The sequence below is a fragment of the Leopardus geoffroyi genome, chromosome X (genome assembly GCF_018350155.1).
Source record: "Leopardus geoffroyi isolate Oge1 chromosome X, O.geoffroyi_Oge1_pat1.0, whole genome shotgun sequence".
Lineage (NCBI taxonomy): Eukaryota > Metazoa > Chordata > Mammalia > Carnivora > Felidae > Leopardus > Leopardus geoffroyi.
The window spans coordinates 10,728,295-10,745,967 of NC_059343.1; the positions used below are offsets into that span (position 1 = coordinate 10,728,295).

General features: G+C 47.6%; 1 long non-coding RNA gene across 1 annotated transcript in view; it reads right to left on the reverse strand.

Annotated features, from left to right (window-relative positions):
• LOC123594840 overlaps window positions 1-3,952 on the reverse strand; it is a 33,457-nt gene extending 29,505 nt beyond the window's left edge. Inside the window, exon 1 of the long non-coding RNA XR_006710903.1 lies at window positions 3,766-3,952. This is a non-coding gene — a long non-coding RNA (uncharacterized LOC123594840). The remainder of the gene's footprint in view (window positions 1-3,765) is intronic.
• Between the last annotated feature and the right edge of the window lie 13,721 nt (window positions 3,953-17,673).

Here is a 17,673-nt window from a genome sequence, read left to right on the forward strand (position 1 = left end):
TCCCCAGGTAGACAGCAGCTCCTTGAGGGCGGAGGCTTGCTTTGCTCTCCCCAGCACCTGACAGCCCGGACAGCAAGCTCTCATGCAGTACAGATGCAAACAGTAAAAGACCTCGCCCAGGGGCAGGAAAGGTAGCTGTCAACTAGTCAGCGGTTCGAACACTGTTGTACTCCTAAGTCAAAAAAGATGACATTTCAGCTCTCCAGAGTTTCTGATTTTCCTGAAAGGGAACATCCAGATCGGGAAGCCAGGCAAACTAGCCGAAGCCGAGCTAATTAGAATACGGCTGGGGTCACCACAGGATTGATAAATCCTATCTGTTTCACAGAAAGGGTATGGAAAGGAATTGTAAAAGTTGAAAAGTGTTCAAGATGGGAGGGAATGCCTCCAGTGCTATGAGGCCAACGGAAACACGGTAAAGAATCCCTTGAAATCATGCAGACGGTTATACTCTGAGGAAGAGTAGCTAGAGAGTTCAAGCTTACCTACGAAGAGCTTTCTTAACAGAGGACTGAGAAGCTACTGTCTACATTAGGTAGAAACGCAGAAAAAGCCCTGAGGTGGTCAAAGATTAGAGTTATAGAGCCATAGCGGAGAATTTCTTTCTCACCGTAGACAAGACCTTCTTTGTATTTCTTCCTTCCTTCCTTCCTTCCCTCCCTCCAAGTGGTTGACACCTTACATTAATTTCAAGTGTACAACACAGTGATTCGACAGCTCCATACGTTACGCTGTGCTCGCCACAAGGGTGGCCGCCACCTGTCACCATGCAGCGCTATTACACTACCAGTGACCGTATTCCCCAGGCCGTACCTTTCATCCCCGCGACTTACTCATTCCGAACCGAAGCCCGTATCTCCCACACCCCTTTGCCCATTCTGCCTATGTCCCCACCCCACTCTCCCCCGGCAACGATCTGTTCCTTCTCTGTATTTATGGGTCTGGTTCTGCTTTTTGTTTATTCATTTGTTTTGGTTTTGAGATTCCACATATAACTGAAGTCAGGTGGCATTTGTCTTTCTCTGACTTATTTCACTGAGCATCATGCCCTCGGGACCCATCCATTTTATAAGACCTTCTTCATATTTCTCAGCCTTTTAAAAAAATTTTTTAATGTTTATTTATTTTTGAGAGAAAGAGAGATGGAATGCGAGTGGGGTAGGGGCAAAGAGAGAGGAAGACACCGAATCTGAAGCAGGCTCCAGGCTCTGAGCCGTCAGCACAGAGCCCGACTTGGGGCTCGAGCCCATGAACTGTAAGATCATGACTTGAGCCAAAGTCGGACTCCCAACCACCAACTGAGCCACCCAGGTGCCCTATCAGCCTTTTTTATAACAGCTTTGTTGAGATATAATCCACATCCCATACAATTTACCCATCTAAAATGTATGATTTGGGGCACTTCAGTGGCACAGTTAAGCGTCTGGCTTCGGCTCAGGTCATGATCTCATGGTTCGTGAGTTCGAGCCCTGTGTCGGGCCCTGCGCTGCTGGTGCGGAGCCTCCTTGGGATTCCCTCTCCCTGCCCCTTCCCCGTTTGTGCTGCTTCTCTAAATAAAGAAATAAACCTAAAAACTTTTTTAAATAAAAAAATAAAATGTGCAATTTAGTGATGTTTTTTAGCACGTTCACAGACCTGTGCAACCACCACCACGATCAACGTTTCAACATTTTCATCACCCTGAAAAGAAACCCCAAACTCGTTAACATTCCCTTTCTCTTCAGTCTCCTCACCCTCGCAACCACCAATCAATCTACTTTCTGTCTCTATGGATTCCCCTCTTCTGGACAGTTCACAAGACGGAATTGCCCAATATTTAGATACCGTACGTGGCCATGAACTTCGCCATCCTCATAAATTGCATTGCTACAGTTAAACAGCCTGGAGAAAGCCATGTTTGTCATTAAATGGGCATAATCACATAAGTAGGCCATCGTCCAGGCATATACAGAAAAAGAGATGGGATGATCACTGATTCCCTTAAAATATCTGTGTTATCTGAAAATTAATACTAACATGGGAAGGCCATATTTTTGACTTATAGTATTATTATTGTTGTTTTTATAAAAAATGTTGTTCCTGGGGGCACCTGGGTGGCTCAGTCAGTTAAGCGTCTGACTTCAGCTCAGGTCATGATCTCACGGTCCGTGAGTTCGAGCCCCGTGTCGGGCTCTGTGCTGACAGCTCAGAGCCTGGAGCCTGCTTGGGATTCTGTGGCTCCCTCTCTGTCCTTTCCCGCCCCCACCCCCCACACTCTGTCTCTCTCTCCCTCCATCTCTCTCTCACAAATAAACATTAAAAAAATTTTTTTAATGTTTTTCCTGGTATTTCCTTACTCCTTTGGTCTTCCCACAAACTCACAAATTGGAGCCCTGCCCTTCTGTCTGTGCTTATTACGGAGGGAAGGGTTGAGATGGGAAAGTAGAGCAAAGAAGAACCTCTTCCAGGCTTTTAAAGTTCAAAAGCCATGCCCTTCCACCAGACTTGTGCAGACCTGTGAGGTGGGCCCTGCTCTGTGGCACTGTGGGGGGCCAGAGTGCGCTGGCCAGGGGCTGTGTCCCCCTGGACGGAGGGGTGCTTTGGTCTCCTGGGCTAGCAGCCTCCTTCTCAGCTGAGAACGGAAAAGCTTAAGATTTAGCCACACCTGGGGCGCCTGGGTGGCGCAGTCGGTTAAGCGTCTGACTCTTGATTTCGGCTCAGGTCACGATCTCAAGGTTTGTGAGATCAAGCCCCACACTGGACTCTGCACTGACAGTGTGGACCCTGCTTGGGATTCTGTCTCTCCCTCTCTGACCCTCCCCACCTCTCTCTTGCACCCGTGCTCGCTCGCTCTCTCTCTCTCAAATAAACTTTTTTAAAAAACTTAAAAAGAAATTTGGTAACAGATGTCAGAGAGTACTTGAGTCAGAACCAGGCTTTGCACACAGACCCCACACACAGACGGCAGAGGTACTCGGAGAGGTGAGATCATATCCTTTCCCCCTTTCAAAACCTCAGCCTGCTTCTCGCTGCACCTGGTACAAATCTACACTCATTTCCACCAATGCCGACCGCAAACCAGTACTGTCCGATACGACTTTGTGGGATGATGGCAATGATCTGTTCTGTGCCATCCACGTGGCTGCGGAGCATACGAAGTGTGGCCAGGGTGACCAAAGAACTGCATTCTAAAGTAATTTCCATTTAAGTGTCACACGTGGCTAGTAGCTACCGTCCTGGAAAGCGCGGACATTGAACATTTCCACCATTTCACTGAAGACGTTGGTATTAGATAGCGTTGTTCCTTCAGAAACCAGCCTTGAGGCAGGGTGTGGAATTTACTGGGAAGGGTCAGGGAGGGGGGAAGATGAGACCTGAAAGGAAGAGAGCCAGAAAAGAACAGGGCCACAGGGAACTCTGGTGATCCGTGCAGAGCACACACGGATGATCGCAGAATCGTCCCACTCAGGGGGTACAGGACTTGGTGTATTTCTCCATTAATTCCCACCAGTCATTGATTGAGGGTGGCTCTCAGGGGGTGTTAATTCTCGAGCATTTCCACCCGCCCAGAGCATGGCCCGGGAAGGCTCTGTGGCCCCAACGACGCTTCAAGCCAAGTCATGAGGGCAGTGGTTGTGTTGACGGGGCCTGAGGGCTGGGGGCACCGGCAGTGGCTGCCCCCCTCCCACTCCTGACCCCCCAGTCTGCTCTCCAGATAGGACTGTAATGTTTCATGCATATCCTTAGAGACATTTTCGCGTGTATAAATATAAATACACATAATACCTGTAAATAAATTTCTTAGGTTTCCATTTATGCAAATGGGATCGTTCCACACGCAGTCTCTTGCCTGTTGCCTTTGGCGCTTAATAGTTTACCCTGGAGCCATTTCGTCGTAGTTGTTTCTTTAATTTCCCCCGCTCGGCTGTCTTTATCACGAAGAAGTTCAGACTCAGAAAAAGAGCCGCAACGGCTTGGCTGCAAGAATGCAAAGAGATTTGTGTTTAGCTTATGGATTTAAAAGGCAAGCTGTTTGTTGAGACTGCAGAGTTTGGTTCAAGGCATTGCAGGATGGTGTGATTTTCCTGTTAAAAACAAATGGGAATTTGCTTGGTGATAAACTCAGGCAGTGTGTGGGCTGATTAGACAATAGAGTCTGCAATCAATAGATTAACCTCCTAGGATGATTGCAGTCGCAGAAGGCAGCTGTCTCCGGGGTCGGGCGTCCTGCCCGGCAGAGAGGCCTCGTGAGCCCCGGGGTTCAGGCCCCAGCTCTGCCATTGACCTGCTGCGTCACTGCGCGGCCGCCTCTTGACCTCCGAGGGCGTCTGTTTTCTCGTCTATTTAATGAGAAGGGTAGCGCCTACGTTGCTCTCTCTCTCTCTCTCTCGATGGGTTTGACGCACCGACCAACGGTGGCGGGGGGAGGCTGCAAACCCAAATGCCTTCGGGGGCGCCCAGGCAAACGCACGAGTCCAGCGACGCTGCCAGAACAGGCCGCAGTGGGCACTCTAAGAGGGGGATAAATCCCGCACCGCCCGCCTCCCACGTGGGAATCTTTTAACCTTTATCTTGGCCAAAACAACGCCGATCTGTGGGCTGCGTGGGGCCCTTGGGCAAGAGCGTGCATCCTGCAAATTAGAGTCCTCGTTGCTGCAGGCACGAGACGGCACTCTTGTGGCCGTTTACTAAGCCGCATCGCTACGGACTCTTCCGAAACCCCCCTCCCCCCCAGGAGGTCCCGCGCTGCACTTCCCCCCCCCCCCCCCCCGTCAGGTGAAGTTAGATTGGGCTGTGGGAACGACTCTAAAACGTGAGTGGCTTTAAACACCAAAGGTTTACTTCTCGCTCACACGCCACGTCCCTTGGGGCACGACACGGCCAGGTAGACGGCCGGACGCTGACGGTCACATCCTCACCGCACAGCCTGATGGGCCTGGGGAGGGGAGCGGAAGCTCGTGCGCAGGCTCTTACCGGCTTCCTCTGGCGTCTCATTGGCTAGGGCTGGTCACGTGGCTTGGGGGTGCCTGAGGCGGACCTCCAGCCACGTGCGTGCATTCCTTCCTCCGATTTCTTCTTCTCTCGGTCAGATAAAGATGTTCCTCATCGGGTCGCGTCCTTTAGTCACAGCTTTGCAAGCATGACGAGTGACATTCTTTGGAGGCTCCAGGACGTTTCGTCTTCCTCGTTGCCATGGCACTCCACGCCTGAGCTCCTCATGGCCAGAGCAGTGCCATAGTGGCCGGACTGTCCCTTCTCCGGCTCCTGCGACAACCAGAGCTCCTCAATTTGGGGTTCGTTCTTGGGCAGTTTTTTTCTTTTTTCCAGGATTTCTTTTTTTTAGAGCAGTTTTTGGTTTACAGTAACATCGAAAGTTACAGAGATTTCCCGTGTTCTGCCACCACACATGCACACCTTCTTCCTCGTCAGTGCCACTCACTACAGTGGTACCTTTTTGTTTGTTTAGGTTTGCTTATTTTCCAAGAGACAGAGCACACAAGGGGAGAGGGGCGCAGAGAGAGAGAGAGAATCCCAAGCAGTCTCCTTATGGTCAGTGTGCAGAGCCCGAGGTGGGGCTCAAACGCATGAAACTGTGAGATTATGATCTGGGCAGAAAGTAAGAGCCAGATGCTTAACTGACTGAGCCACCCAGGCACCCCATCTTTTTTTGTTTTGTTTTCTTATTTTAATTTTTTTAATGCTTTTATTTTATTTTTGAGAGAGAGACACACACAGTGCAGGTGGAGGAGGGGCAGAGAGAGAGGGAGACACAGAATCCGAAGCAGGCTCCAGGCTCTGAGCTGTCGGCACAGAGCCTGACATGGGGCTCGAACTCACAGACCGCAAGATCATGACCTGAGCCGAAGTTGGATGCTTAACCAACTGAGCCACCCAGGTGCTCCTGTTTTCTTATTTTAGAGACAGAGGGAGTGTGTGAGCAGGGGACAAGGGCAGAGGGGCAGAGAGAGACAGAAAATCTCAAGGACTTTATGATCCCAGGACCCTGGGATCATGACCTGGGCTGCAATCACGAGTCAGACACTCAACCAACTAAGCCATCCAGGCACCATCAGAGAGAGAGAGAGAGAGAGAGAGAATGAATCTTAAGCAGGCTCTATGCTCAGTGCAGAGCCCGACACGGGGCTTGATCTAATGATGGATACATGTCATTATACATTTGTCCAAACCCATCGGATATACACCACAAAGAGTGAATTCTAAGGTAAACTATGGACGTAGTGTGAAGATGTGTCAGTGTCGGTTCATCCTTTATAAAAAACATACCACTGGGGGTGCCTGGAAGGGGGAGTGGAGAGAGAGAGAGAGAGAGAGAGAGAGAGAGAGTCAGTCAGTCTCAAGCAGGCTCCACGCTGAGCACAGAGCCCGACATGGGGCTCGATCCCAGAACCCTGGGATCATGAACTGAGCCAAAATCAAGTGTCAGACACCCAAGCGAATGAACCACCCAGGTGCCCCCAGAGTGCCATATAGCTGGAATCACACAGTATGTGTATTTTCACATTGTTTTCTTTCACTTAGTAATATACATTTAAGGTTCCTCCATGTCTTTTCATGGCTTCATACCACAATATTTTTTCAGCACCGAATAATATTCCACTGCCTGGACGGACCCCGGTTTATGTATCCATTCACCTACTGGAGGCCATCTTGGGTGCTTCCGAGTTTTGACAATTATGAACACAGCTGCTATAAACATCCATGTACAGGCTTTTGTGTGGACGTAAGTTTTCAACTCCCTTGGGTACATACTGAGAAACATGACGATCGGATCAGATGGTAAGAGTATGTTTAATTTAGTAAGAAGCTGCCAAACTGTGCTTCGAGGTGGCTGGAGCGTTTTGCGTTCCCACCGGCCGTGTAGGGAAGTTCGTGTTGTTCTAAGTCCTTGCCAACATTTAGTGTTGTTGGTGTTCTGGCTTTTGGCCATTCTCTCAAAGATGTGTAGTGGTATCTCATTACTGTTTTAATTTGCATTTCCCGGGGGACATATGAGGTGGAGCATCTCTTCACATGCTTACTTGCCATCTCTGTGGATCTTCCTAGTTGAGGATTTTTGCATCTGTGCTCATGAACATATTGGCCTGTGGTATTCTTTTCTAAAAGAAATTTTTAATGTTTATTTTTGAGAGAGAGAGACAGAGTGTGAGCAGGGGAGGGGCAGAGAGGGAGACACAGAATCCGAAACAGCCTCCGGGTCTGAGCCATCAGCATAGAGCCCAATGCAGGGCTCAAACTCACAAACCGTGAGATCATGACCTGAGCCCAAGTCGGACCTTCAACTGACTGAGACACCCAGGTGCCCCTGTGGCTTTCTTTCCTTGTAGTGCCTTTGTCTAGTCTTGGTATTAGGGTCATGCTGGTCTCATAGAATGAGTGAGGAAACATTCCCGCTGCTTCTATCCTTTGAAAGAGACTGCAAAGACTTGGTATAATTTCTTTCTTAAATGTTTGGTAGAATACACCAGTGAACCTATCTGGGCCTGGTGCTTTCTGTTTTGGAAGATTATAATTACTGATCCAACTTCTTTAACAGATATAGGCTTGTTCAGATACTCTGTTTCTTCTTGTGTGAGTTTTGGAAGATTGTATCTTTTAAATTTTTTTTTTTCAACGTTTATTTATTTTTTTTGCGACAGAGAGAGACAGAGCATGAACGGGGGAGGGGCAGAGAGAGAGGGAGACACAGAATCGGAAACAGGCTCCAGGCTCTGAGCCATCAGCCCAGAGCCCGACGCGGGGCTCGAACTCCCAGACCGCGAGATCGTGACCTGGCTGAAGTCGGATGCTTAACCGACTGTGCCACCCAGGCGCCCCTGGAAGATTGTATCTTTTAAAGAATTGATCCACTGGGTCTAGATTATCAGATTTGTGGGCACAGAGTTGCTCAGGGTATTCCTTTATTATCTTTTCAGTTTCCATGGGATCTGTAGTGAATATCATTTCTGAGGTTAGTAAGTAATTTGTGCTTCGCTTTTTCCTTGTTCCCATTTTAATCTCCTACTCTTTTTCTACTTTTGTAGTTTTAACTAAGCATTTTATAGGACTCCATTTCCTCTCCTTTCTCAGCATATCAGTTATGCTTTTTTTTTTTTTTACTTTTTTAGTGGTTTTCCTAGAGTCTGCAATTATACATTTACAACAAATCCAAGTCTACTTTCAAATATACCACACAATGTAGTATGAGTACCTTAAAATAACAAAATAATCCCAATTCCTCCCTTTTACCTCTTCTAATATTGCTGTCATTCATTTCACTTATACATAAGCATACAGAGGCATATACACTCACAAGATATACACAAGTATAGGTAATTGAATACATTGTTGCTATTATTATTTTGAGCAAACTGTGATCTGTTAGGTGAATTAAGGATAAGAACAGTAAGAAATAAATGTAAAAAATAAAAAGTAAAATAATCTTACACCATACACAAAAATCAATTGAAAAATGTATTAGGGGCACCTGGGTGGCTCAGTTGGTTGAGCATCCAACTTCAGCTCAGGTCATGATCTCATGGTTCATGGGTCCTGGCCCCACATCGGGTTCTGTGCTGACAGCTCAGAGCCTGGAGCCTGCTTAGGATTCTGTGTCTCCCTCTCTCTCTGTCCCTCCCTCACTTGTGCTCTGTCTGCCTGTCTCTTTCAGAAATAAATAAACATTAAAAAAAAAAAAAAAAAACAAAACTGGGGCGGCTGGGTGGCTCAGTTTGTTAAGCGGCCGACTTCGGCTCAGGTCATGATCTTATGGTTTGTGGGTTCAAGCCCCGCATCAGGCTCAGTGCTGACAGCTCGGAGCCTGGAGCCTGCTTCAGATTCTGTGTCTCCCCCTCTCTCTGTCCCTCCCCCACTTGTGCTCTGCCTCTGTCTCTCAAAACTGAATAAACATTAAAAAAAAAAATTAAAAACAAAAACAAAAAACAAAACTGGGTGCGCCTGAATGGCTAACTGGGTTAAGCGCCCGACTTCAGCTCAGGGCATGATCTCCTGGTCCGTGAGTTTGAGCCCCGTGTCAGGCTCTGTGCTGACAGCTCAGAGCCTGGAGCTGCTTCAGATTCTGTGTCTCCCTCTTTCTCTCTGCCTCTCCCTTGCTTGTGCTCTGTCTGCCTGTCTCTCTCAAAAATAAATAAATATTAAAAAAAGATTTTTTTTAAACGTATTAAAGACTTGGATGTAAGACCTGAAACCACAAAACTCCTAAAAGAAAACATAAGAGGTAAAAGCCTCTTGATATCAGTCTTGGTGAGGATTTTTTTAGATTTGACACCAAAAGCAAAGGCAACAAAAGTAAAATCAACAAATGTGACTACATAAAACAAAAAAAGCTGCTTACAGCAAAGGAAACCACCAATAAAATGAAAAGACAACCTACGGGATGAGAGAAAATATTTCCAAACCATATATCTGATAAAGGGTTAATAGCCAAAATACATAAGGGACTCCTACAGCCCAACAGAAGAAAACCTAATCTGATTAAAAATGAGAAGATCTGAAGAGACATTTTTCCAAAGAAGACAAACAAGTGGCCGACAGGCACATGAAAAAGCACTCAACGTCACTCATCATTGGGGAAATGCAAGTCAAAACCACAGTGAGAGAGCATCTCACATCTTTTAGAATGGCTTTTATCAAAAAAGTAAATAACACTTGTTGGTGAGGATGTGGAGAGAAAAGAACCCTTGTGGACTGTTGCTGGGAATGTAAACTGGTGCAGCCACTCTGGAAAACCGTATGGCAGTTTCTCAAAAAATTAAAAACAGATTTATCATATAATCCAGCAATCCCACTTCTGGGGATATAGCCAAAGGAAATGAAATTACTCTCGAAGAGATATCTGCACGCTAATAATGTTCACTGCAGCATGATTCATGGTAGCCAGAACATAGAAACAACCTATGTGTCTACTGACAGATGAACACACAGTGGAATATTATTCAGCCGAAAAGAAGGAAATCCTGCCATATGCAACCACACGGATAAACCCTGAGAGCATTATGCTGAATGAAATAAGTCAGACAGAGAAAGACAAATACCACATGATCTCACTTATATGTGGAATTAAAAAGAACATCCCCAAACCCCTATAAACTCATAGATACAGAAAACAGATTGGCGATTGCCAAGAAGCAGGGGGGGGGGGGATGGGTGAAGGGTGAAATGGGTCAAAAGGTACAAACTTTAAGTAATCTCTACACCCAACATGGGGCTTGAAGTCATGACCCCAAGATCAAGAGTTGCACGCTCTGCTGAGCCAGCCAGGAGCCCCTGAGAATAAATCTGGAAAGTTCTCATCACAAGAAAAAAAATTTGTTAACTACGTGTGGTGATGAATGTGAGACTAAACTTACTATGGTGATCATTTTGCCATATACACATATATATATAATTATGCTGTATGCCTAAAACTAATGCAATGTTATATGTCAATTGTATCTCAATAAAAGTTTTAACTTAAAAAAAAGTAAAAGTAAAACCAAAAAGTAAGACCTTTGTTGGACTTTAGATTCCAAAAGACGTAGCTGGATAGGTTAAAAAGCTATACTGTTGAATCATATATTATACACCTGAAACTAACATAACACTGTATGTTAACTACACTGGAGTTAAACGAAATAAAAGGACATACTGTTAAATGACGGGTTTTATTTTCTGCTTTATAGTTGGGCCAAGTTTTCAAAGGATCCCATTTCCGAATTGTTTCTCAGCCCATGATTAGGCCTCATCCTCTTTGGCCTAAATGTCTCACGTGTGACCCAGCACACTGTATCACTTATCCATTCCCGTTTGGGTGGTTTGGTGGGATGTAATGTATCCACAGTGTTTCCCAAAGAACCTGACTTCTAACTTGGCAAAAATGAATGTACTCAGACATTCTGAATTTTGCCTCGGGGCAGACCAACTTTGAAGTCGCTCTTCCACTAATATATACAAATATTTTAAAGCAAGAGTGGGAATGTGAAGCATAACCTACTTCTCTTTCCTATCGAGATTCTATTGTATTTAAAATCTATTTTTACACCAGTTGGCATCCTGCTTTTTGGCCAAGTACTCGTCCTGCACATCCGACCTTGCAGAGGCCGGGACAGATCGCAGCATACTAGTGAAGAGAATTCCAAGTAGCTTGCAAAGCTTGTTCGCTCCTCATTTTCCCATGATCACCTCCATCAAGCAGCCCCACCACCAGCTGGGAGAACAGAGATTTTCAGGACAGGTGGGAGGCTGTGCCCAGAGGAACGAGCAAATAGGAAATGTTTCTGAGCTACTTGAGTGTTTTAAAAAAAACGTTCCAGGGGCGCCCGGGTGGCTCAGTCCATTAAGCATTTGACTTAAGCTCAGGTCATGATCTCGCCATTCATGAGTTCGAGCCCTTCCACCCCCCTGTCGGGCTCTGTGCTGACAGCCCAGAGCCTGGAACCTGCTTCGGATTCCGTGTCTCCCCCTCTCTCTGCTCCTCCTCCACTCATGCTCTGTCTCTCTTTCTCAAAAATGAAAAATGTTAAAAATTTTTTTTAAAAGTTCCAGAATAAACAATCTTATCAAGATATGTAAAGAAAACGTTTAAAAACAACAAATTGCCAGTCATGTTTGAATTTGACACTATCACGTAAGATAGAAGCTGTCAGTGTTTTGTTCAAGAAGGAAATAAACCACTCAACATATCCATACTATCTTAAACAATGACATTGCATTAAAATAACCAAACCTTAGTTAAAAGAATTAAATAGTTTGGGGCCCCTGGCTGGCTCAGCGGGTAGAGGACATGGCTTTCGATCTTGGGTCATGAGTTGGAGCCTCATGTTGGGAGTAGAGATTATAAATAAATAAACAAATAAATAACCAAACTTTGGAGTGAAAACAAATACAAAAAATGTTTTTATTTTACCTCGACCGATTTCTCCTTTGATGCTCTTCCTTTCCCTGTGTGAGTCCAAGTTTCTGACTTGTATCATTTTCCTTCTGCCCGAACTCGTTAGCATTTCCTGCAAGGCAACAAATTTCCTCAATTTTTAGAAAAATTATTTTTTAATGTTTATTTATGAGAGAGAGAAAAACAGAGCGTGAGAGGGGGAGGGGCAGAGAGAGAGGGAGACAGAATCCGAAGCAGGCTCCAGGCTCCAAGCTGCCTGCACAGAGCCCAACGCGGGGCTCAAACCCACGACCTGTGAGGTCATGACCAGAGCTGAAGTCAGACGCTTAACCGACTGAGCCACTCAGGCGCCCCAAATTCCCTCAACTTTTATTTGAGAAAGTCTCTATTTCTCCTTCATGCTTGAAAGATAACTTCACCAACTACAGAATTCTAAGTTGGTGGGATTTTCCTCTCAACACTTTAAATATTTCATTCTACTCTCCTTGCTTGCCTGCTGAGAAGCTGGATATAATTCTTATCTTTGTTCCTCTATAGGTAAGGTGTTTTCCTCCTCTGACTTCTTTCTGGAATTTTCTATCTTTGATTTTCTGTCATTTGAAAATCATCTGCCAAGGTGTGGTTTTGTTTTGTTTTTGGCATTTATCCTGCTTGGTGTTCTGTGAGCTTTCTGGGTCTGAGGTTTGGGGTCTGACATTGATTAATTTGGCGTCTGACACAAAAACGATGGAAATTCTCTACCATTATTGTTGCCAATCTCTCTCCTGTTCCTTTCTTTCTTCTCCTTCTGGTATTCCCATGTGTATCTAACACGTTTTGTAGTTAGTTGTTCCCCAGCTCTTGGATATTATGTTCTGGGTTGTTCTTTTCTTTTCTCCCCCAGTCTTTGTTCTCCGCTTTTTGGTGTTCAAGGAGTCTATTTTTTTTAAGTTTATTATTTTGAAAGGGGGGGGGGCACAAGTGACAGAGGGACAGAGAGAGAGAGAGAGAGAGAGAGAATATCAAGCAGGCCCTGCACTGTCAGCACAGAGCCCGACGTGGGGCTTGAACTCCCGAACTGTGAGATCATGACCTGAGCAGTAGTCAGAGGCTCACCTGATTGAGCCAGCCAGGCGCCCCTCAAGTGAGCCTGTTGATACATCCTCCAGCTCAGAGATGGTCTTCCTCAGCTGTGTCCAGTCTACTAATAAACCCACTAAAGCCACGCTTCATCTGTGTTCTGGTGTTTTTGATCGCTAGCATTTCCTCGTGGTTCTTTTTCAGGATTTTCCCCTGCTGACGTGGCCCATCTGTTCCTGCTTGCTGTCTCTCCATCAGAGCCTGTGCATACGAACCACAGCTGTCTTGAATTCCTGGTCTGACAATTCCACCACTCCTGCTACGTCTGGTTTGGGTGGTTGCTTTATCTCTGCAAATCGTCCTTTCTGTCCTTTGCCACGCCTGGTCCTTTGTTCCTGATAGCTGGACATGGTGTGCCAGGTAAAAGGAACCGCCAGAAACGGGCCTTTGGGGGATGTGCTGGCGAGGACAGGGGGGCGGGGCTAGGAGGGCTTGCAGTGAGGTTCTGAAAATACCCCGGCAGGGTAGGCTCTGGTTAACTAGCTTCCCCTGCGGGCAGGCAGGCCCTGCTGCGAAAAACAGCCTTGGCTTAGTTCAAAAATGCTTCCTTTCCGCCTCTCCCTGCCGGAAACTTGATTTTCTGCCACACGTCCTCTGGGAAATCTGCTCAAGCTCCTGGAGGTAAATCTCATGACCAATGTCTGGCCCTCGCCCCCGGAGCTGTCCACACTAGGCCTCCAGCAGTCCGTGTCCTCCTGTCCCGACACGGGTTCTCACGGACGCTTCCTTCCGCCTGGGGGTCTCTACCCGTGGAAAAGCCACCACTCGTGTTCACCTGCCTCCCCACCCCCCACCCCTCCCCCCTCCCCTTTCTTACGGAGCCTAGAAGACACGTCGATTTTTTCAGTCTGTTCAGCTTTTTACTTGTTTTTAGGATACGCTGGTGACTCCCAAGCTCCTTACGTGGGGAACCGGGCTCTGCCAGTTTTAAGTCTCCACAAACCAGCGAATGAAAGGTTTACACTCACATCATTTACAAGTCCATTAACGCCACAAGACTGACTCAAACAAGCAGCAGTCCCCGCCACCTTTGTTGCACACCTGATTCCCTCCCCAGAGGCCAGCAGGTGGTTAGAGGTGCTCTGGAGGAGATAAAGGCAAGAGAGAGAGAGAGAGAGAGAGAGAGAGAGAGAGAGAGGAGGAGCGCCTCCCTGATGGAGGAGCTGAGGTTTTCAAGACAGAGAAGACGACATGTGGATCAAGGAGGGAGGGAGTGATTTATGTGGGTACATAGAGGGCAAGCTGTCCGGACAAGGAAATGAACACACAATCCTGGGGGCAGGAGGGATACCCCAGGGGGCCTTGTTGCAACGCAGATTCTGATTCAGTGGGGCGGGGGGAGGACTCCAGACGGCTTTTCCAGTGGGTTCCCAGTAGGTGCTGTTGCCGCTGGCCCAAGGAGGCACACTTTGAGTAGCAAGCTTCTAGAAAGAGGAGCTCGGTGGGGCCAGAGCAAAAAGAGAGAGGGGCAAGGAGACTGAACCGGGGTCAGAAGGTGAATAGGGGACCAGACCTGGCGGTGCAGTGAGGGCCGCTGGAGGAGGGGCAGAGCTGTCGCCCGGAATGACATGAAGCAGAGAAAAGCATCTTGGACGCATCTGCGTCGGGGCCTTGCTGAGAAGAGCTCGCAGGGGGCGGAGGCGGGTAGGAAGCCGCCAAGTGAATCCAGATGAGAGAGGGCGGTCCTTCCGACTCAGCGGCCGCGGGACTGGGGGTGGGGGGCGGCGGCGCCCCCCGGATCCGTGATGGATTGGTAGGGGGAGCGACAGGGGGCTGCGGGCAGGTTGCCGGCTCTGCCCCATCCGTCCTCTCCCTGCAGACCCCCCCGCCGCCCCGGCCAAGCCCCGTTGGTCCTCATTGCTGTCACTGCCTGCGAGCAGGTGGTGTTCCTGAGAGATGCTCGGACCCAGCTGGGCCTTTGCAAAGACCTCGCGGTTGCCTGCGGCGTCCCCAGCCGGGCGGGAAGAGCCTCCGGAAACTGGCCCTTTCCCCCCCTTCTGGGCCACCACTCCCCTCCACGAAGCCTCACTCGGACCCAGGTCCCAACGACCTTCTCCCCACACCTGCTAGGGAGCAGGGAGAGCCGTGGGGTGTTCGCCAATCCGGCCGGCTGCCCTGACACCAACCCGGGTGTCTCCCGTTCAAACACCTGCATCCGCTGTCTTATAGGTACTTAAGCAAATCACTGGAAACTTCCCTTCACTGATCCGCTGCTGTCGTACCACATGGCTTCCCCCCGTGCCACTCAAGGTGGAGTCCGTGGCCCAGTGGCATCAACATCACCTGGGGGCTTGATAGAAATGCAAGTTCCTGGGCCTCACCCCAGACTGCTGAATCGGAATCCGGCGGTAGGGCCCAGGAACCCCGTGGTCTAGGGAGCTCCCCAGGTGATTCTTGTTGAAGTCTGAGAGGTAGGGAATAACACCAAACCTCAAACTGAACATCAGTAGGTCCTGGCGCCATGTTTGAGAAAGCGGGTGTAGCCCAGTGGGCTCAACCCTGGCTGTACAACAGGATCATCTGCAGAGCTTTCAAAAAAAGATACCCGTGCCTGGGCCTCCACGGCCAGCAGTTCTGATGTACTTGGCAGGAGCAGGGCCCAAGGGAGTCTAACTTGCAGCCGGGTCTGGGAGTCTTGGGAGCTTGGCAGATGGCCCTACATTCTGTTTCCCACACCCAGCTGCATTTCCTGTCCCTCGCTGGTCACTCTACCTGAGGGGTGTCCCTGCCATCTCCATATTGCCAAATCTACCCATTCAAGGAACAGACCGAGTCCAAATCAAGCTGCTCCTCAAACTGGTCTCTGATTCTCTTTCGGTTTCCTGAAGCCACATGGGCACCTGTAGCCAAATAAGACTCCTGCGTTGCTCTTTGTTAAAATGAGGCCTCGTTCAGCGAACTAGTGGTTCTCAAAGTGTGTCCTATGGCATATTCGTGTTCCGGCAGACACGAATGCCCATTTTGTGCAACAACTGGTCTTTGGTCAACACATAAAACTTGGGAAATATTACGCACCAGATGATTTCTGCACCTCACTCTTTGGGTTTTCCTCCCATCCCCACACTATCCTTTCTCAGTCTTCCTTGTTTGTTACATTTTCTTCCATGCAGCTGAAATTCACAGAACACAAAAGCAGCCATCTTGAAGTGAACGATTCCGTGGCATTTAGCACATTCACGGCGCTGGGCCACCACCACCTCTATCTAGTTCCAGAACTACATTTTCATCGCCTCAAAAGTAGTCACTCCCCATTTCTACCCAACCCCCAGCCATTAGGCATGTTACTTCTTTTTACTTTGAATCGATTTGCTCATCAGAAGATTGAGGATCACGCTTCATCAGGTTGTTAGAAGAAACAAGGCAGGTAATTTGTGTAATTGGCCCAGCACTACGTATGCTGGGCACCTGACAAAGGTCGGATCCTCACTTGGCTTTCCCTTCAGTCCTGTCATACTCGTGTTCAAGAGGTCAGATTTCACGGCACTTTGGCTTTGTAAATGCCTCCTTTAGAAAAATAAAAATATATCTTCCCCCTTTGGAAGGTGATGCAAGGGTAACTGGTATAAATACGATCACCAAAAATCAATATTATGTTTCTATTTTTATTTTAAAGTTTTTTTTGGAATTATTTTAGATTATAGAAAGGTTGTAAAGATCACAGAGATCCTGTACTTCTTCCCCCAGTTTCCCATATTAACATTTTACACAACCATGGCAGAAGCTGACATTTGTCAAGACTAAGAAATTAACATTGGCACATTCCTGTTAAATAAATAAAACTATAGACTTTGGGGCACCTGGGTGGCTCAGTCGGTTGATCATCTGACTCGGTTTCGGCTCAGCTCATGATCTCGTGGTCCGTGAGTTCGAGCCCCACGTCGGGCTCCGTGCTGACAGCTAAGAGCCTGGAGCCTGCTTCAGTTTCTGTGTCTCCCTCTCTCTCTCTCTGCCCCTCCCCGACTTGCTCTCTCTCTCTCCCTCTCTCTCTCTCTCTCAAAATAAATAAATACACTGACACACACACACAAATAAAACTACAGACTTTATTTGGATTTCACCAGTTTTTCCATCAATAATCCTTTTTCTCCTCCAGGGTCCAATCCCAGATCCCACATGGCAATTAGTTGTCATGTCTCCTTAGTCTCCCCTGTGACAGTCTCTGTCCTTGCTTGTTTTTCCTAACTCTGAGGGTTTTGAAAAGCGCTAGTCAGGCATTTTGTAGACTGTCTCTCAGTTTGGGTTTATGTGATGTGTTTCTCATGATGAGACTGGGGTTACGGGTTTTGAGACTACTGTAGAGGTGAAGTGCCCCTTCTCGTCACATCAGATCCCATCAGGTAGCACAAGGTACCACAGAACTTATTACTGGTGATGTTAACTTTTGAGCGCTAGGAGACAGTGAACTGAAAGTTGTACTTTTTCCCTTCCTATCCTCTGTCACGGGTTTAGCCCCCACTCGGTGGGGAAGGGAGAGTATGGGCCACCTCTTGGAAGGGGCAGTATCTACAGATCTTTGAAATTCTTCCGTAAGGAAGGCTTGTCCCTTCTCATTTATTATTCGCTCATTTATCAGTATGGACTCGTGTGTCTTTCTTTTCTCCGTGGCTTACAATCCGATACTATGTTATATATCTGTGCTCAAATTGTTCCAGTTTGCCCACGGGGAGCTCCTTCAGATCGGCTCCCAG